The sequence below is a fragment of the Mus musculus genome, chromosome 8, assembly GCF_000001635.26.
Source record: "Mus musculus strain C57BL/6J chromosome 8, GRCm38.p6 C57BL/6J".
NCBI classification, from domain to species: domain Eukaryota; kingdom Metazoa; phylum Chordata; class Mammalia; order Rodentia; family Muridae; genus Mus; species Mus musculus.
In genome coordinates this window covers 35,246,475-35,267,918 of record NC_000074.6, presented here as the reverse complement: position 1 = coordinate 35,267,918, position 21,444 = coordinate 35,246,475, and the positions used below count along the sequence as shown (strand labels likewise).

At 43.8% G+C, this 21,444-nt stretch overlaps 1 long non-coding RNA gene across 1 annotated transcript; it reads left to right on the top strand.

Moving 5' to 3' along the window:
* Nucleotides 1-6,487: 6,487 nt before the first annotated feature.
* On the top strand, nt 6,488-18,162 carry Gm34647 (predicted gene, 34647). Its single transcript, NR_168727.1, has 5 exons — nt 6,488-6,534; nt 6,880-6,948; nt 13,026-13,190; nt 17,650-17,776; nt 18,031-18,162. It is a non-coding gene; the product is annotated as a predicted gene, 34647 (long non-coding RNA).
* The last annotated feature ends 3,282 nt before the right edge of the window (nt 18,163-21,444 follow it).

Here is a 21,444-nt window from a genome sequence, read left to right as displayed (position 1 = left end):
CTGCATGATGGGAGGAGGGAACTGATTCCCCCAAATTGTCTTCTGATCTTCATGCACATGAACACATGCACACACATACGTAGAGAAAATTTAATAATAATCTTTTGCTTTGTTTTCTTTTGTTTTGAGACAGGCTCTTTTTGTGTAGCCCTGGCTGTCCCGGGATTCACTATATAAACCAGATTAGCCTAAACTCACAAAATTGCATCTGCCTCTGCATCCTGAGTGCTGAAATCAAAGGCATGAAATCAAAATCAAGGTACCATGCTTTGATACCTTATTTTAAAATTAACTGGGTAATTGTTTGAAATGCTTCACTCTGACTGAGGGCAAGGAAGAATGGTGTACCTCATAAGAGGCCTCCTGAACCTGTGTTCCTTCCACTGTGCCAGGGAGGGAAAGGCTTGGTGATAGAAATGACTGTAGCTTGGAACAGAGGGTGGCATTATTAATCTCCAAATGGCCCCTCCAGAATGTCTGTAAAAATGACGGTATTGTACTGTCCCCATGGACTTTGGCAGACCACTGTTCTTAAGCCTGACACAGGGTTTTCTGTAATCCAGTCAATGTCACAGATGAAGAACAGGCTGTTAATATGTGTTGCGAAATCTTGAGTAGCCTTTCTTGAAGGACAGCATAGGCTTCAGTGTCACGCATGTGTCTGTCATCTCTAGCTATGGCTATCATAATCAGCAGCTGTGCCTGCTGGCACTGGGTCTATACAAGTTGGGTCTGCTTAGCAAACAGATATGGATGCCAAAGGGGCTCACAGGGTCTATCTTAAGGTTCTGGAAAGAAACAGAACTGATTGAATGAATATTATATACATATATATGGATTTATTAAATCAGCTTATCCAATATAGTCAAAATAGTAGCATCATATTCTCCCACTTGAGAGATTGAGAAGCCAATAGTTGCTCAGTCCTTAAGACTGGGTTCTTCAGCAATCCCAGTGTGGTGCTGGAGACCTGGGAGGTTTCTAGAGAGCCACCTCAGCCAATGATGGAAGTTTGGAAATACTGGTTCTAATATCAGTGAAGGGGATCGACAGCAACAGGGTAAGTTAGCTTGGTGACAAGAAGGAAGGTCAGATAGGCAAAAAAAAAACAAAAAACAAAAAACAAAAAAAACAAAAAACAAAAAAACCAAAAAAAAAAAAACCAAAAAACAAACAAACAAAAAAAACAAACAAAAAAATAAAACAAAAAATAAAACAAAAAAAACAAATAATCTTCCTTCTTCCTTGTCCTGGTCTGGGCCACTGCCAGAAGGTGCTACTTGGATTTGGGGTAGGTCTGCTCACATCAGTTAAGGCAATCAAGACAATTCCTCAACTAAGGGTCCCTGCTCAGGCGATTCAAAACTCTGGCAAGCTGATATCTCAAACCATCCAACACACGTCCCTACCACTTACTGCTGAACCGTTGGCAGCTAACAAATTTGGGGAGAGAGGAAGTCATGTACCCACCAGTAAGCCTGCTTGGCTTCAATGGATATTTACAAACCCACCATCAGACAGATGACCTCGTTTATACTGTGAGACACAAAACAAAATGTCATGAATGTGAAAAGAGTCTAAGAATAAACTGGACAGAGAAGGGGATGGTGGGAAATAGTAGAAGAAGGGGGCAGAGAATAATAAGAATGAATTATGTATGAACAGAGAATTGCCGAAGAATGCAATTTATCAATAACACAAAATAATGTTTCTGTCAAAGATGTTCATGGTGGCAACATTGCTGGTGAAGGCAGAGATGGTCTACCAATGGAAGCATCTAGCTTCAGTGCTCAAGTGACTCTACCAAATCTGTGTTGCTGGACCCTCTGCTAGATTGCCACATAGGTCCCATAGCTTGCAAGTTTGCTGAGCTGAAAAGGGAGTTCATCACCATTCTGGTAAGAAGCTGGAAACGGGTCCTTTATGTTGGAAATCTGGAACAATCGTTGATATGGTTCCAGGTTAGCTGAGATAGACCATGAGCTGTGGCTATCCCTCTGGGTCCTTCTGATGGTCAGGATATTAGACACACAATTTCCATGGGTGCTATGAAAGCTACAGACAAGAAATCTACCAGAGCTGGCAAGGTCCTCTTTTGTCTATCAAAGTCCAGAACCTAAACGAATCTTTCTCCTAGGACCTGCCACCCTAGGCTGATGAGCGGAGGAAGAAAGATTCTGAGCTGTCAGTTAAATACAGTGGCTCATGGTAGCAGTGTGTTGTGAAAACTCCAGAAGGGGTGGAGAATACTTTATGGACCTTGAGTGTGTGGGTTCGTGCATGCATTCGTGTGTGTGTGTGTGTATGTGCGTGTGCGTGTGTGTGTACGCACACATGTCTTGCAGTTTTAAGTTATTAGCTTTTAAAATCAGTCCCTTTTAACGAAAACAACTTTACCAAAAATCTGTTGCAGAATTTTGAGATTCATTACAACAAGTTGATTGAGAAAAAAGTATTCAAATGTTCACCTTCAGAGTCACCATGGGAACTTTGGAGTGGACATACAAGAAAGGCACGTGAATCCTAAACGTGAGGATGCACGGATGTCTTCCTATGTAGCGCCACTGCTCTGAACATTTCACATAAGTGTCTGTTGGGGCATCCAATGTGCCCATCATTTCTGAATGCTATTTATTTGTTCACCCAATGCTTCTTCTACGACGTGTCAACTATTGTCTTAACTGCTTTTCAATCAGAAAGATCGTACTAAGTCCTTCCCAGGTGCTCAGTGCTATTTGTTTCATTATTAATTAATTTGTCTTTCAATAGGCATTTAACTGAGAGTTTCCTGTGTGCCATACACAGATTTAGGCTCTGGAGATACCAGAGCCAGTCATTATGGAAATGTCATTCCATCAGAGGTTGCCAGCTTATACAACTTTATTTTAAATAGCCTATAGTATACTAAATGTGATTAAGTTGTATGGAGAAAAAGGAAGTAGGTGAAGGGTACAAAATGCTAGTAGTTTTATTAGTTTATTTATTATTTATTTATGTTTATTTGTTTGTTGACTTGGAGTCTTACTGTGTAGCTCAGGCTGGCCTGGAGTTCACTAAGTAGCCCCAGCTGGTCTCAAACTCACAGTCTTCCTGATTCGCCTCTCAAGTGCTAGGATCATAATCATGTCTTCCTTGCCTGGCTAACACTGCTGTGTTTAGGCATCACTGACGAAGTCGCCTTTGAGCAGAGACCTGGAGGAAATCAACATTCGAGCCAGGGCAAAGTCAGGGACAGGAAATGGTTTATACAAACACGCTGAAGTTTGGGCACACTGTGTGCACCTGAGAAAGAACAGTGGAGAGAGAGAGGGAGGTCATGTGGCCAAGAGGCCAAGTAGAACTTGAGAACAGGTACAGTTAGGAAAGAGATGAGGTGGAGAGAGGCATGGAACACTCTGGAAGGGCTTTTATTCTGAATTGGATGAGGAAGACACACTAGAGAATCATGACCATAGGAATTAAACTTTTAAAAGTATCCTCTAGTGATGAATATGTTAATTATCTTGATTGAATAACTTTACAATGCATATATATAGGTATATATAGATATATATACACACATATATGAATATGCATCTATCATGAGATTGTATCAACCTCATAAATAAATGTAATTTATGTAGTTATTTTTTGCCAATAAAAATTTTAACTATTCTCTTCTTGATGAGACTATAGGACTCATTAAGTCTATAGACTATAGGACAGCAGATAGACACCTGAGTGTTAAATAGCCATTGAAGTGTTATAGGCAAGAGAAGGTGATGGTGTCTCTCACCTTTAATTACACCACAGGAGAGAGAGGTAGTCAGTATCCAGTCATACTCTGAAGATCCAAATTGGCTGATGGGCTGGATAGGGTAACATGAGAGGTAGACAAAAGCCAAAGATGGCCTCAAGGATATTGGCTGAACAGCTAGAGGAAAAGAGTGACATTTTCTAAGACGGAAAAGCTGTTTGGGGAACTGCTTAAGGTAAAGAGGGGAAATGAGAGTTCAGGACACTATTAAGGATGAGATGCTTCTGACCTGTAAAGAACTTGAGGTAGACATGGGTCAGGTTGTAGTTCCTGTGAGGATCCGAGCTAGGAATTCAGGTGGGTAATAACCTTTAAAGTTGCAGGACCAACAGACAGACTGAGTTTTGTGTGTGTGGTTGAAGGCAAGCTAGCATTGAGCTCTGAGTTGTGCTACTGTTTAGCAAATGAGGAGACATGAAGAACATGAAGATATGGAACAAAAACACTAGAAACTTGTTCTGGAAGCCAAGTACCATGGTCTCGCTGGGTCATCCAGATGTTCCCGTGTTGAAAACATAACCCTAAATCCATGTATCAGTGGTATTTGAAAGTGGGGTTCTTGGGAGGGAGTCAGTATTAGGTGGAGAGAAAGGGGAGAGGGGGAGGGGGAGGGGGAGGGGAGGGGGGAGAGGGAGAGGGAGAGGGAGAGGGAGAGAATGAGAGATCTCAATGGTATTGCTGGTCTATAACAACAAGTGGGACCCTAAAAACTGGCTGGCTAGCTCGTCATGTAGTGCTCTCTGCCGTGTTATAATGCAAGTGTCTCCCCTTGTGTTAGGCAGGCTGTGGGGTCATGATCTAGAACCACAAGCTAAATAAACCCTCATTCTTTAGCAAGTTCCAGACTGTCGAATTGTGGGATTCAGTAACTGCAGCAGAGAATGGGTAGGTCACCAAGCAAGAAGTGCTCCAGAAAGAAGGGACAGCAACCATGCCAAATGTCATGGACCAAACTCTCAGTAGCCTTAACAGCTGTTCCAACAGGTGTTGGGGGAGATGATTGGTTATGGCATGTTGGGGAAGACACAATTTACCGCCTCCATTCTGAGGACTATTTGACAGGTGAGCCAGCTGAGGCCTAGGAAGGGCTGAAGGCCACTGGAGCCAGATGATCTGGCTTTCCTGTCCCGTTTCCCCTTGTAGGTTATCTTTCCAAAACAAAGATGCAAAAGAGTTGGACTCCTGGCTGAAACTTGTAATGACCTTAATGTCCCCATGGGAGAATAGCAGATAGCCTTGTCATAGTCAAAGCAGCCTTTATTTCTGGACTTACCAGGACTCAAGACAAGGTGGGACCAGGCAGTATACTCAAGGTCACTTACCCTAAGACTTGGGACACAGACAATAGCTGGGTAGAATTCTTTGCCTGGGCCCCTGTCTTATTTAGAATCTTACCGCTGTGAACAGACACCATGACCAAGGCAACTCTAAGAACAACATTTCATTGGGGCTGGCTGACAGGTTCAGAAGTTCAGTCCATTATCATCAAGGCAGGAACATGGCAGCATCCAGGCAGGTGTGGTACAGAAACTTAGAGTTCTACATCTTCATCTGAAGGCTGCCGGCAGAATACGGGCTTCCAGGCATGTAGGGTGAGGGTCTTAAAGCCCACACCCACAGTGACACACCTATGTCACAACAGGGCCACATCTAATAGTGCCACTCCTTGGGCTGAGCATGTACAAACCATCACAGCCGCTCTATTCAGACTTATTGTTCTGAGGTCAGTGAATCCTCCCTGTGATAGATCAGTTTGGGAATCTGAACAATTTTTTAAAAGATCTCACATCATTACGGTAAGGGCACATGTGATAGATAACCTTGGTTATCCACTTGACTATACCTGGAATCGTCAAAAACCCAAGCTGCTAGGCACCCCTGTGAGGGAATTTCCTAGATCAGATTCTTTGAAACAGAAAGATCCATCCTAAATCCTGGCCACACCTTCTGATGGCAGCTCACCTAGAAGGACACAGAAGAAAGAAACTTTGCAGTCTGCTTTACCATCACTCTTGAGGGCAACTCGTCTAGTGAGCTGCTGCTATGTAAAATCCAACTTGGTGGCACACGCCTTTAATCCCAGCACTCCGGAGGTAGAGGCAGGCGGATTTCTGAGTTCTAGGCCAGCCTGGTCTACAGAGTGAGTTCCAGGACAGCCAGGGCTATACAGAGAAACCCTGTCTTAAAAGAAAAAACAAAACAAGGAAAGAAAGAAAGAAAGAAAGAAAGAAAGAAAGAAAGAAAGAAAGAAAGAAAGAAAGAAAGAAAGAAAGAAAGAAAGAAAGAAGGACAAGGGAAGGGAAGGGAAGGGAAGAGAAGGGAGGGAGGGAGGGAGGGAAGGAAGGAGGAAGGAAGGAAGGAAGGAAGGAAGGAAGGAAGGAAGGAAGGAAGGAAGGAAGGAAAAGAAAAGAAAGAAGAGCATCAGTAGCCCTCCAAGGATCCTCCAGGACTCCAGCACCAGATTCAGGTTGCTCAGACATCCAGCCTCATGGACTCAGCAGCCACCTTTCTCTGCACTCTTCTGTCATAAGACAGCCATTGTTGGATCACCCATACACGCATCCTGTAAGCCAGTCTGGTAAAACCCATTTCCTGTGTCTCTCCATCCTATCAGCTCTGTTCCTTTAGAGAACACTGGTTAATATGACATGTCCACCGTAGTTACATAGAACACCGAGATTAAACAGTCATGTACGTTATGGTCCTCAGATGATGGAACATGTCAGTATGCCACTCTGGTGAGATGCTAATGAAGCGATAAACTTTAATGTTGCAGTACAGAGGGTGTAGACCAGTGGTTCTCAACCTGGGGATCATGACTCTTTAGGGGGTCAACCGACCCCTTCATGGGAGATGCGTATTTACCCTGCAGTTTATAACAGTAGCAAAATCACAGTTAGGAATCAGCAACAAAAATAATCTTATGGTTGGGGAGGTCACCGCAACATGAGGAGCTGTATTAAAGGGTCATGGTGTTAGGAAGGTTGAGAGCCAATAGAGGCCTAGGTGCTTTCTCCTGGACTTGGTTAGGAATCCCAAATGACTGTAAAAAGTATAGACTTAAACATCCTCTTTACCTCTAGCTAAAGAGCTATTGGCAGTTGAAGGCTGCTGGGAGAGAAGAGCCATTTTCTCCAAGAATGTTGCCCCTGGTAAGTTGACCACACTTCACCGGAGGACCACACATCCAAGAATATTTGGGCAACACAAATTGGATTTGATGGGGCCGGGGGGAAGGAGGGGGGAGAATAAATTGGCTGGGTAGGGAAGAGGGGAATGGATGCAGGAGTAGCTGGGGCAGGGTCAATATGAACAGAACACACTCTAAGGTATTCTCAAAGAACTGGCTATTCAAAACGAAAGCTAAACAAAAAGCGACAAAGTCCTTCGGGAGTTACTCGGATATTCTCTTTACTGTTTTAGCGGTCTGCTCTTTGATCCTTCTACACTCGAGCAACCTAACCAGCTTGCTTTCTTTCCCTCTGACTCTTGCAAGGAAAGCTTTTTAGAAAAGGACTCATGAAGCATGGAGGAAGTTCCTGGGCTTGATCCCCAGCACAACCCTGCATAAACCAGGCTCAGGCCTGTAATTCTAGAACCATGGGGGTTAAGGCAGGAAGATCAGAAGTTCAACTCCATTTCTCAGCTACTCAGTGCACAGCAGCCTACAGATGGCGTTATCTCAAAATAACAACAAAAATCCAGATCGAGGATGTTGATTACTTCCGCCAACATTTCTCTCCTCTGTTCTCATCTACAAACTCAAAGTTCAGCTACTTGGGAGGATCTCAGCCCCATCTGAGCAGCCTAAACCCCCAACACAGCGCTCTGTAAACCCCCAGCACTTTACTCTGCCTGTCCTCTGCAGCTGAGATGATACAACTGTAAGTTCAGCCCTGAGGTTGGGAGAGAAAGAAGCAGAGGCAGAGGCTGGGACAGATAGTCAGACTTGCCCTCCATCTCGGAGGGAATTCTGGTTAAGACCAGTCCTCCTCGCCCCCAAGAAATTCACATTTGCTGCTGCATACCCTCAGATAAATGGCTGACTGTTCTCTATGCAGAAGCCATAGTATGTACAAATGAGGCGCAGTTCAAGTCGCCAACAGCAAAGGGGTGAGAACAGGTAAACCCGAGGCATTTTAAGGGACTGAAGAGCCGGTCTCTGGGAGTTACGAGATGGGAGAACTTGCTTAGACCATTAAGAAAATGTGAATCTGATCAGATCTAAACAGCAGAACTGGGGACTGGTTAGCAGAGGCCTGGGGATCCCCAGGGAGGCCCAGCCCTTTACTCCTTAAAGCCATGCTGGACAAAGCAGTGCTTCAAGGGCAGTGGTTGGAAGGTAGAGTCGATTCCTGATGCTTAGAAGTCCATGAGTCTTCTAAAAAGATATTCAGTGGTGGGTAAAAGATTTGGATGTGGTGACTTCCATATCTAGTTCAGGAAATGGTCAGTGCATCATATGCAATAAAGCTTTTGTTGAATGGATGCAGGTCATCTGTGATAAACTAATATACTGGTAATACATTTAAGCAAAGCCCCAAATCTTCTAGCTGGTATTTTGGGATAAAATTAATAAATTTCATTATAATTATTTATTCATTTTGTTTTGCTTTGCTTTGCTTTGTTTTGTTTTGTTTTGTTTTGTTTTGTTTTGTTTTGTTTTGTTTTAAATCAGTTGGGACAGTATGGCAGCCGCTCATCCCAACGGTATTTCACTTGTGAGCTTTAGTTTACAAATCCAGTAAGAGCCAAATATATGATATGAAGACTGTTTTAATAGATTTCTTGATCCACATGAGACACTATTACACTGTATTCTTAAATGTTCATATTAGTCACCAAATTACCTGCCATAGACCACTTAAACTCGGAGGGTTTTTTTGTTTGTTTGGCTGGTTGGTTGGTTGGTTTTTTTTGGGGGGGGGTGGTTGTTTTTTTGTTTTTGTTTTTGTTTGCTCCTGGATTCAGTCCATTGGGGGGTGGGAGGGACAATACAGCAGAGCTTTTCACACTATGGCGGCCAGGAAGCAGAATCCAACAGGAACTGGCCAAACACAACACCACGGAGGACCTCCCTCCATTGACCTCCATTTTTCAGCATAAACCTTCAATAAAGCTTCAGAAATGGTTCCAGAAAACATCCAAAGCAGGGTCACCAATGGGGACCAAGTGCTCAAAAAAGGAGCCAGCCAGGAGCCATTGAGATCCAGATCATGACAAGGCTTAGACCTTACCTAAGGCTGACCTGTCACATCAGAAAGAAACAGTAACAAAGGAGGCCAGGTTCATGGAGCAGAAAGCAGGTTGGTGAAAGACTAAAGACTGTAACATACTATCTCTTAAGAAGACTCTGAGTGATGCCTAAGATGCCAGGGGATGGTAACAGAACACAATGAGTCTTGTGACCTTGAGGCTGAATCTACAATCTATCACCTGAAAAGCAAGAGTGCTCTAAGATGAAGTCTCCAGCATGGAACTTCCTGGTCCCCTCACCCAGGCAGGATTTGGTGTATGTGGTGGTATGGGCCATGGTCCCCGTAGGCTCGCATACGGAACAAATGGTTCCTGGTTGGTTGCATGTGTAGGGAGGTTGTGGGCCCTTTAGGAGGGAGAGCCTTTCTGGAGAAAGGATGTCACTGGGAGCAAGCCTGAGAGCTCATAACCACATCCCCATCTCTGCCCTTTGGTTGGAGATGCCGTCTCTCACTTTCCCACCCCAGGTGTGTGATACCACATCAGCCCCATCATTATAGACTCTGGAACCGTAAGCTTAAACTCTTCTATATGTTGCTTTGGGTCATGGTGTTTTATCACACCAACAGAAGTAGCTAATATCATGTTTATCTGAAAACACTCTAGCAATGTTTATCCTCCATTAAAAAAAAATCATCCCCACCCTCAGATTGCCCCTAACCCAAATCAAATCATCATTGTCTTTTTTTTGGGGGGGGGGTGAGGGGGTGGTTCTGAGACAGGGTTTCTCTGTGTAGCCCTGGCTGTCCTGGAACTCACTTTGTAGACCAGGCTGGCCTCGAACTCAGAAATCCACCTGCCTCTGCCTCCCAAGTGCTGGGATCAAAAGCGTGTGCCACCACTGCCTGGCAAATCATTTTCTTATCAGAAATGTTATATAACTTTACCAGTAGTTTTTTCAATTGCTTCAAATCATCAATAAGTTTGATATTAATAAATACAATAAATAAATAGATGTTCCTTCCATTTGGATGATCATCTATCAGCATGCATTCAATCTGGTTTATTTTCCTTGTTTATAGGTTTTCAAGCTCTTAGCCAGGCCATATTCACTCAACATGCATACTTAAACCCATTTTAAAGAAACCTTACCAAGCATTTTGTTCTGTCTTAGAAATCCTCTTATATACTAGAATAATAATGCCACTCAAAATAAAAGGTTAGGGCCAGCAAGGTGACTCAGTGAGTGCTTGATCCCAAGTCTGATGACCTAAATTTGTTTCTTGGAAGCCGCATGGTAGAAGGAGAGAACTGATCCCTGAAAGTTGTCTCCTGACCTCCACGTGCACACCACAATACTGTACAGCATCCTCTCCCTCTCCTTCTCTCCCTCTCTCCCACTCTCTCTCTCTCTCTCTCTCTCTCTCTCTCTCTCACACACACACACACACACACACACACACACACACTATAATCATCACAACATTTAAAGTGACATTGTTACTGCTGTTAGCTGTCACGGGATGCTGAATTCTTACTTTTATTTCCTCTTCGCCTCTAAACTTTGCCAGGAAGGAATGATGCCCCTGCTTCCATTTGAAATGCCATCTTCTTTGAAGTTTGGAGGCATCTGCTCTCTGCAGCATCTTCAAACTAATGATGAAGGTGCTGGGACCCAAGTGCCATCTGGACCAAAGGCTGGAAAACCATTCTATGAGAAGTAGAACCCTAGGAACAGATGGGTCTCCTTTGCATGATGCCCCTGGTGGTGACTGCCGGAGACAGCAAATTGTACAGGATTCTTAAACTCTCTCCAGGTTCAGCAGGTTTTGCCAACGGCTTCATTTGCAGTAATGGCTGCTTGGAAACTCAGACCTTCCCACCCACAGCTTGATATTTTCTTACTATCTTTGTACCGCCCTGGCTTTATTTTCCTTGTAGGCATTTTGGTTTCACCGGTTTCATGTTGAAAACTTTTTTTTCTCACAAGGAGGGAGAATTGGAACAAAAGATAGACTTGATTGCTTCTCTGATTAGCTGTGTGACTTCAGATCATTTACACAATCCCATTTTACAAAGTTCAAGTCTTTATGTTTAAAAGTCTTGCTTCAGAAAAAAAAAACTGTATATAGGAATAGGGATATAGCTCAGTTGGCAGAGTGCTTTTCATATGCAGCAAGCCCAGGTTCCACTCAAAGCCCTTCATGGAGGAGTGGGGTAGCACAAGTCTGTAACTCCAGCACATGGTGGTGGAGACAGTGACCAGAAGTCTCAGGCAAGAAGATCAGAAGATCAAGGGTATTCTCTGCTACACAGAAAGTTTAAGGCTAGCCTGGGCTAATGAAACCATGATGAAAGAACGAGACCAGCAGGGGTGGAGGGGAAGAGAAAAAGAAGGAAGAAGAAGAAAGAGAAGGAGAACGAAAAGAAGGAAGGAAGGAGGGAAGGAAAGAAGGGAGAGAGGGAGGAAAGGAGGGAGGGAGGGAAAGATCCATGGATTCAACTAAGGTACTTTCCTTCCTTCTCTCTTTCCCTGTGGACCTTTCTCATTTCTCTTCTTGCCTCCCCTTCTCCATTTCCCTCTCAGTCCCAAGTCCTTCCCTCCCTCCTTCCACACTCAGTCTCCCCCTCTCTACCTCTCTTTATTCCTCCTTCTTTTCATCCTTCCTTCCTCCCTCTCTCCCTTCCTCCTTCCCTCCCTCTCTTCCTTCCTTCCTTTCTTCCTTCCTTCCTCCTTTCCTTCCTTCTCTTTATTTAAAGGTCTCTCCAGATTCACTTCCACAGTCCTGACTGACCGACTCTGTGGTTCAGATTACATCCCGGACCCTCCTCAGCCCTCGAATCCCAACCCTGTGATCCTGTGACACACCTTATCCAATACACCTTAGCCAAGAGCTCAGGTTTGAAGCCCTTTTGACATCTACCCCACAACCTCAGGTCAACCCCACTTACTCCTATCCTGGCCTTTTCCTGGCATTCTTTCCCAGATGATATTCATTACTTCACAGAGACAGAAGACCACGGAGTTACCTAGAAGTCAGAGTTCTATAAGAAGGTGAAGAGCCTGTCTCTGTATAACTATCATTATGAAATGATGTCATATGTTAAAAACATGTCATATGTTTTTAAGAGAGTATAAAATTTAAAAACATTTTAGGGGAAAAGAATAATGGAGATACCACTGGATTTCAAGAATATTAAAATGTTTCCTAAAAACAAAAGGGAAATGGCCTGCAGCCATGGTCTGCTCTGATCTTGGCAGCTAAGCAGGTTCAAGGTGACTAGGACTTGAGTGGAGAAAGAAAAGTGTGCCTGAGAACTGGGGAGATGCAGTTACGCCTCAATATGCTTTCTACTGCCTGCCCATTGGTCAGCAGCCACTTCTCTGTCTACAGATCATTGAATAGCCTGTGCTTGCTAGGACAAAGAGGAAGTAATACTCTTTCTCCCACTACACTCTCCATCTTAAACCCTTCTGCCAGCATACTCTTCACCAGCCCATGGTGCATTTTGGACCGTACTTTCAGAACTCTGGTCACTTTTAATTTGAACATCCAATAGAACCCAAAGCAAAGATTTGCTCCATCACATACCATAAGATTCCCTTCCTCAGTCAGCCGCCCCAGTCAGACAGATGCACTCCAACTTTCTGCCCCTGCCTTTGCCTACTCTCTGAGCTAAGTATTCTATCAGGGTCTAGCCTTGTTCTCTCTCTCTCTCTCTCTCTCTCTCTCTCTCTCTCTCTCTCATTGCTTGTATACACATACTGGAAATTTCTCATGGGATCGTATTTTAGACGCCTCTACCATTATTACTCGCTGTACATTACTTCCTATTCACAACTTTTACAAACATGTATATCCCTGCATGAGGACATATCCCCACCAGAAGTGGGACAATTTTAGGGAAGCTCTTAGGAGGCCACCCAATTCTTCCTGACTACAGTTGTCCCTCTGGGGACTGCTCCCTCTATGAGACTTCTTAGCTGTAATTCTTTCCAAACTTGGGAACTGAAGCAAGCTTTCTTCCACAGCTGTCTTCTGAACTCTCCCATCACGCAGCAGAAGCTCTCCAGTGTGCATCACAGCCACCCTCTGGTGAGCATGCGCGAGGCCAGCTTTCCTTTTCAGAAGGCAGTGCCTGTCTGGAGAGGTCCCTCTTCACCTGTCCCAGTAGATGGCATTCAGAGAGAGGGAAGGTAAGAAAGTCATAGTAGTTCTACATGTTGAAAAACAATATCTTTCATTTCTTATGAAAGCCACAAGCCTCTTCCACATAGTTTCTCTCTAAACCTCCACAGCACTGTTCTATCTAGATTCCAGGTGACTATGGCCAGACCATCTAGTTAGACTGTGGAAGATACTTTCACTCCATTATCCTCAAACAAAGTAACATTTTGTTTCTTGTTTCTCTTGCTTGGCTCAGTGGGTTCTAAGACTGACTGAGGTACTGCAGTTACAAAGTGAATAACAGCTACTCTGTACCTTCAAAGTGTCTGAGCTCCTGGAAGAACTCAGATGCATAAGCTAACCAGAAGGCAATGGAGCAAGCGGCATGGTTCAAAACCAAGTCTGGAACCGCAGGCACTGGGGCTTAGAATCGTAGCCATTTACCCACTGTCTGCCTCTGGGCAAAGTTAAATTAGGTCCCTGCATCTTTCCTTTTTCATACTTAATGGAGGTAATCATTATCCAGGGTTTGTGATGACCAAGAGTTCAAATGTAAGTGCTAACAATGGAGCCCTACACACAGCAGGCTGCAGGCTGAAACCCCGCTTCCTCCTATAGGCCAGTGGTCTCCATCTGGCTCATGTTCATATCCTTGTAGCATCTACCTTCATACAAAAGATGACCATGGGGCTCTCTTTAAAGACCTTCCCCTTTCCCCCTTGTAGACACGCCCCTTTAATGTTTATAGACCGCCCCTTTCATTTTGTAGAGCTGCCTTTTTCACTTTTATTCTTTAATTCATTTACTTATTCATTTTACAGCCTGATTGCAGCCTCCCCCCATCATAGTCCACCCATACCCTGGCCACTCCCCCTACCCCCGTACTCCTGTTTCCTTCATCTCTGAGAAGGGGGAGGTCTCCCCTGAATACCAACCCCCCTGATACCTCAAGTCACTGCAGGACTAGATACATCCTCTACCACTGAGGCCAGACAAGACAGCCCAGTTAGGGGAGTAGGATGTACAGGCAGGCAACAGAGTCAGGAGACACCACGAAGACAAAGCTACATATCTGCTACTGGTGTGTGTGTGGGTGGTGGGGTGGGGCGCTAGGTCTATGCCTTGGATGCTCTTTGATTGGTAATTCAGTCTCTGGGAGCCCCCAAGAGTCCAGGTTAGTTGACTCTCTTGATCTTCTGGAGTTCTTATCCCCTGTGAGTCCCTCAGTCCTTCCCCCAACTCTTCCACAAAACTTCCCAAGCTCCATCTAATGTTTGGCTGTGGGTTCCTGCATCAGTTTCAGTCAGCTGCTACATTGGGCCTCTCAGAGGACAGCTATGATAAGCTCATTAATAGCATTAGAGATTGATTTTTGCCCATGGGGTAGATCTCAAGTTGGGCTAGTGATTGGTTGACCATTCCTTCGGTCTCTGCAACATCTTTGTCCCTGCACTTCTTGTAGGCAGGACAAATTTTGTGGCTGGGTTTTGAGACATTTTGATTTGCATTTCCCTGATAACTAAGGATGGTGAACATTTCTTTATGTGCTTCTCAGACATTTGAGATGCTCTGTTGAGAATTCTGTTTAGCTGTGTACCCCAGTTTTTAAATTGGGTTATTTGGTTTGTTGGTGTCTAATTTCTTGAGCTCTTTATGTATTTTGGATATTATCAGATGTGGGGATGGTGAAGATCTTTTCCCATTCTGTTGGCTGCCATTTTGTCCTATTGATGGTGTCTTTAGCCTTGTAGAAGCTTTTCAGTTTTATAGGGTCCCATTCATTAATTGTTGATCTTAGTGCCTGAGACACTGGGGTTCTGTTCAAGAATTTGTCTCTTGTGCCAATGTGTTCAAGTACCAAGGACCAGCCTTGGCGTGGAGAAGGGTTCTGAAAGAAGGGATGTTTGAGAGCCATGAAACAAATGACTCACAGTCAAATCCTGGGTCCAAGCTGATTGCCTAAGTTCTGCTCGAGACAGCTTTCCTAATTGTTCTCTCTCTCTCTCTCTCTCTCTCTCTCTCTCTCTCTCTCTCTCTCTCTCTCTCTGTTTGTGTGTGTGTGTGTGTGTGTGTGTGTGTGTTCTGCTTGAGACACCTTCAGACTGCTCTCTGTGTTCTGCTTTCTTGAGACTGCTTTGCCTTGCTATTCTGAAAACTCTCTGGATAGCTCATCTTTTGCAGACCAAAAAGTCCAGTCTTTTATTTTACATATCAACTCATTTTTTACCCCAGGGTCCCTTCTGATTATTCCATGAATCAGGCCTTAGGTCCCCCTTTGGGATAGCATGACATGGTTCCTGCCCCTGGAACAGAGCCAACAGGGTGTGGGCCTGCACGATGTGGACATAACGTTTGTTTGTATACTAGTGTAGATATTTTCATGTTTCTCCTTTGAGGAATGTCCTCTCTGTCAAGAGTAATGACCTCATGATAATCAGAGACATCATGAGTCTGTCTCCGCAAATGGTAGAATGCTGTGACCTTGTGGACAGCCTTTAAGGCTGTGGGAAAGAACACTGGAAACATGTGTTTAAAAATATATAATTTGTCAACTATGCAAAATATAAGAGTGTTTTATGAATTGTATAAGGAGCTTCACAGATCTGAAGGGACAGAGGCAGCTGTACTATTAGCCAGCTTGTCAGAAAGATGCTAAGGAAGGAGATAAAGAAATTTAGGAAGCCAGGCAGTGGTGGTACATGCCGTTAATCCCAACATTTGGGAGACAGAGACAGGCAGATTTCTGAGTTGGAGGCCACTCTGGTCTATAAAGTGAGTTCCAGAACAGCCAGGGCTATATAGAGAAACCCTGTCTCAGAAAAAAAGAAAAAGAAAAGAGAAAGAAAGAAAGAGGGGAGGGGAAAGAAAACGAAAAAGAAAAAAAGAAAAAGAAAAAGAAAAAAAAAAAGAAAGAAAAAGAAAAGAAATTTAGGGAATGGTGATCATAAGGCAAGATCCCATCCAGCTAAGATTTTTGTTTATGCTTACAAAGGCAAGTAGATTCCTGAGTTCAAGGTCAGCCTGGGACAGAGCTAATTTAGGTCCAGGCTTTGTCAGAATGGTAATTTCAGGATGGGGTCTCACCCAGATATCTTATTGTCTGTGTTTATGCTTATTGTCTCATCCAGAGAATCAAGAGACAGGGGTTATAGGATGCTGATTCATGGGCTAATCAAAAGGAAATCTGGAGTAAAGACTGAATTTTATGATGTGGAAAGGGATTGCCACAACATGAAGAGCTGTATGAAAGGATCACAGCCTTAGGAAGGCTGAGAACCCCTGCCCTATAGACTTGTCTACAGGCAATGCTATGGAGGCTTTTTCTCAATTAAGATTCCATTATTCAGATGTTCCTAGCTTGTGTTAAGTTGACATAAAAACTACTTAGCACTCTAAAACTTCAAGTCAAAACACATTTTTTTGAGTAAATTGCCCAGTCTCAGATTGTCTGTTACTACAACCAAAACCAAACTTGACCACCTTTCTCTTTAATGTCTCCCTGAGCGTCCACCTGAAATGCATGCTTCACACTTTGAAACCATCTTTCCTAAAATATAGACATGCCCTGTGATTACCCACTGAGTTCTTACATTAAGTATAGAGCAGTTACCTTCATACCACTTTCTCTCTCCTTTGAAACACACTTGCAAGTAAAACTAATCACATTTTAACATATAGAGAGTCCTGGACGCTCTCCAGCTAAAAAAAAAAAAAAAAAAAAAAAAAAAAAAACCTCTCCAATATTGCCTAACTTCTAGGGTGGTTTCTGTGAGGGGAGAGTGCAATCCTTCTCTCTGCAGTTTAGATAAGGTTTTAGATGAAAAGTCAAAAACCACTCGAAAGGAAGTGACTGAGCAGCCTTGGGGGCCTAGGTGCAGGTGGCCCAGTATGTTTTCTGTCACCCATCTTTCTGGGTGAACAGAAGAGCCTAAGAATTTACTACTAGCAGCAGCGGCTTGGTAAGGGTTAATTGACAAGCTTGACAAGAGCTGGGTGTTCTCACTCCTTCCCTTTCTACTCTGTCTTGGGGAGGTGGGAGGAAGGGTAGCTTTCTGCTCACTTCAAACAAGGGAAGGACGGCTTCAGAGGCCGTTCAGAGAGCTTTACCTGAGAGTGTGTGTGTTTGTATGTGCACTCATGAGTATGCATGGGCATATGTATGTATGTGTGTGTGTGTGTGTTTTCATGCATGTTTATGCACATGAGTGTGCATGGATGTTTATGTATGTGTGTATGTGTGTGTATTTGTATGCAAGTGCATGCACATGAGTGTGCATGAGTGTGTGTGTATGTATGTATGTGTGTGTGTATGTATGTGAGTGTATGCGTGTTTGTGTATATGTACGTGAGCATGCATGAATATATGTGTGTGTATATATGTGTGTATGTATGTGTGTGTTTGTATACATGCGCATGCACATGAGCATGCATGCATGTGTGTGTGTGTGTGTGTTTGAGGAACTAGCACCTGCCTTCCATTTACCCCAGGAACAAGGGCTATTGCCAGGAATAGAGCAAAGACGAAGGCACCCAATGTAGGGCACCCCTGGAGCCTACAAACGTGCTGTGTACCAGAAAGAATCAGCCTCCCACCAGCAGTCATGGTGACAGTCAGGTGTGTACCGTCTTTCACGCTCCCTTTCTTCCTCTCACCCTTTTCCACTTTGAAAGATCCAGAATGGGGTAGGCATGCAGTGTAGTTAGCAGTGTGGCCAGCTATGACCTCCTACCCGGCACTAGCTCCTTGGCTCACACTGGGCCTGATGTGGGAGGACGGAAGGGGTTTAAATTGCATGATGAATCTGCATTTGGGATTGAGCTGGACATTTTTATTATGTGATAAATGAGTCTATTTGTTAATTTTTGCAGGACCTGCCTGGGAAGTCATCCAGGACCCAAGAAGCAGCATTGGACTTAGCACAGAACAAAAAATAATAATTGCTTTTTGCTTGTACTGTATTGGGTCCAACTCAGTTAATAAAGCAGAGACTCAGTAATAAGGACACAGAGCCTATAACCTCCCTCGAAGGGCTGGGGACCCCTGATGCTGTTGTTTGGAGACAGTCTCACTAGGTAGCCCGAGCTAGTCTTGAACTCATGAACTTTCTGCTCTGGCTTCCAATGAACTGGAATGATGTGGCTGTACCACCGTGCCTGGTTAACACACAGCAACCTAGCATTCCTGCACACAATTTAACCCAGTTCTCTCCATGTCTCTTTCTCCTGTACTTTGCAACAGTACAGCCTACAATGGTCTCAAACTCAGGGTTTTCCTGCCTCAGCCTCTCAAATATTGGGAATATAGGCTCCCATAGAGTTGGGAAAGGCTGGAGCAAATGGGGTATGGAAGGGATGAGGGGGAGAAATGGAAAGAAACTAAGGCCTGATGGAAGACTGAGAAGCTAGAAGTCCTCTACATAGGGTTGCCAGACTCAACAAAGACGAATTCCACAGAGCCAGCTGGCCTGTTTTAATCAGCTACCTTTCCGCAAAACTCTGTAGGGAGAAAGCGGGGTACAGTATTGTACTGGTTAGTTTTGTGTCAACTTGACACAGCTGGAGTTATCACAGAGAAAGGGGCTTCAGTTGGGGAGATGCCTCCATGAGATCCAGCTGCAAGGCATCTTCTCACTTAGTGATCAAGGGGGAGGGCCCCTTGTGGGTGGTGCCATCTCTGGGCTGGTAGTCTTGGTTCTATAAGAGAGCAGGCTGAGCAAGCCAGGGCAAGCAAGCCAATAAAGAATATCCCTTCATGGCTTCTGCTTCGGCTCCTGCTTTCTGACCTGCTTGAGTTCCAGTCCTGACTTCCTTGGTGATGAACAGCAGTATGGAAGTGTAAGCCGAATAAACCCTTTCCTCCCCAACTTGCTTCTTGGTCATGATGTTTGTGCAGGAATAGAAACCCTGGTAGACAAGTATCTACCTGTAACATTTGCTGTTCTATGTAGTCGAGCCATCAAAAATGAAGAGAAGGAAGATGTGAGAATAAAGTTGTACCCATTAGCTCTAGAGTGACTAGCTTGGACAGTGCTAAAATGGACCAACTATAGCCACCAGGCAACTCAGCTACGTCAAAAAATACGGCGTGCTTTGATGGTGAGAAGTCACCGGAGATGACAAATTTATATTTCTAACTTTAAAGAAATATGGGCCTACACTAGTATGGTTGAGCAATTAAGACCCTGGACTTTCTGGGGTTTTTTTGTTTTTTAATGTGACATATATAATAGTGTGACACATATTAAAATGTAGGAGCATTCAGTCTTTAACTTTTGAACCAAATAATCAGGGTGGATTTATTCTTCGTGCGACACATAATTTTAACCTTTTATTATGCAAAGCTGACAATTCAATTTAAATAGGGAGAGTCTGCTTGGCACAATTAATTTTAATGATATTTACTGTTTGCTGGACCTCCCGAAATGCAGAGCATCTTACAAAATTTGCTCAAGTTATTTTCTTTTTTTTCTTTCTTTTTTTTTCTTTCCTTTTTTTTCTTTCTTTTTTTTCTTTCTTTTTCTTTTTTTTTTTTTTGAATTTTTTGTTAGGTATTTATTTCATTTACATTTCCAATGCTATCCCAAAAGTCCCCCACCCACTCCTCCACCCACCCACCCCCACTTCTTGGCCCTAGCGTTCCCCTGTACTGAGGCATATAAAGTTTGCATGACCAATGGGCCTCTCTTTCCACTGATGGCCAACTAGGCCATCTTCTGCTACATATGCAGCTAGAGACACGAGCTCCGCAGGGGGGGAGGGGTACTGGTTAGTTCATATTGTTTTTCCACCTATAGGGTTGCAGATCCCCCCAGCTCCTTGGGTACTTTCTCTAGCTCCTCCATTGGGAGCCCTGTGATCCATCCAATAGCTGACTGTGAGCATCCACTTCTGTGTTTGCTAGGCCCTGGCATAGTCTCAGAAGAGACAGCTATATCAGGGTCCTTTCAGCAAAATCTTGCTAGTGTATGCAATGGTGTCAGCGTTTGGAGGCTGATTATGGGATGGATCCCCAGGTATGGCAGTCTCTAGATGGTTCATCCTTTCGTCTCAGCTCCAAACTTTGTCTCTGTAACTCCTTCCATGGGTGTTTTGTTCCCAATTCTAAGAAGGGGCAAAGTGTCCACACTTTGGTCTTCGTTCTTCTTGAGTTTCATGTGTTTCACAAATTTTATCTTATATCTTGGGTATTCTAAGTTTCTGGGCTAATATCCACTTATCAGTGAGTACATATCATGTGAGTTCTTTTGTGATTGGGTTACCTCACTCAGGATGATGCCATCCAGGGCCATCCATTGGCCTAGGAATTTCATAAATTCATTCTTTTTAATAGCTGAGTAGTACTCCGTTGTGTAAATGTACCACATTTTCTGTATCCATTCCTCTGTTGAGGGGCATCTGGGTTCTTTCCAGCTTCTGGCTACTATAAATAAGGCTGCTATGAATATAGTGGAGCATGTGTCCTTCTTACCGGTTGGAACATCTTCTGGATATATGCCCAGGAGAGGTATTGCTGGATCCTCCAGTAGTACTATGTCCAATTTTCTGAGAAACTGCCAGACTGATTTCCAGAGTGGTTGTACAAGCTTGCAATCCCACCAGCAATGGAGGAGTATTCCTCTTTCTCCACATACTCGCCAGCATCTGCTGTCACCTGAATTTTTGATCTTAGCCATTCTGACTGGTGTGAGGTGGAATCTCAGGGTTGTTTTGATTTGCATTTCCCTGATGATTAAGGATGCTGAACATTTTTTCAGGTGCTTCTCAGCCATTCGGTATTCCTCAGGTGAGAATTCTTTGTTTAGCTCTTAGCCCCATTTTTAATGGGGTTATTTGACTTTCTGGAGTCCACCTTCTTGAGTTCTTTATATTGGATATTAGTCCCCTATCTGATTTAGGATAGGTAAAGATCCTTTCCCAATCTGTTGGTGGCCTTTTTGTCTTATTGACGGTGTCTTTTGCCTTGCAGAAGCTTTGCAATTTTATGAGGTCCCATTTGTCGATTCTTGATCTTACAGCACAAGCCATTGCTGTTCTATTCAGGAATTTTTCCCCTGTACCCATATCTTCGAGGCTTTTCCCTACTTTCTCCTCTATAAGTTTCAGTGTCTCTGGTTTTATGTGGAGTTCCTTAATCTACTTAGATTTGACCTTAGTACAAGGAGATAGGAATGGATCAATTCGCATTCTTCTACATGATAACCGCCAGTTGTGCCAGCACCATTTGTTGAAAATGCTGTCTGTTTTCCACTGGATTGTTTTTGCTCCCTTGTCAAAGATCAACTG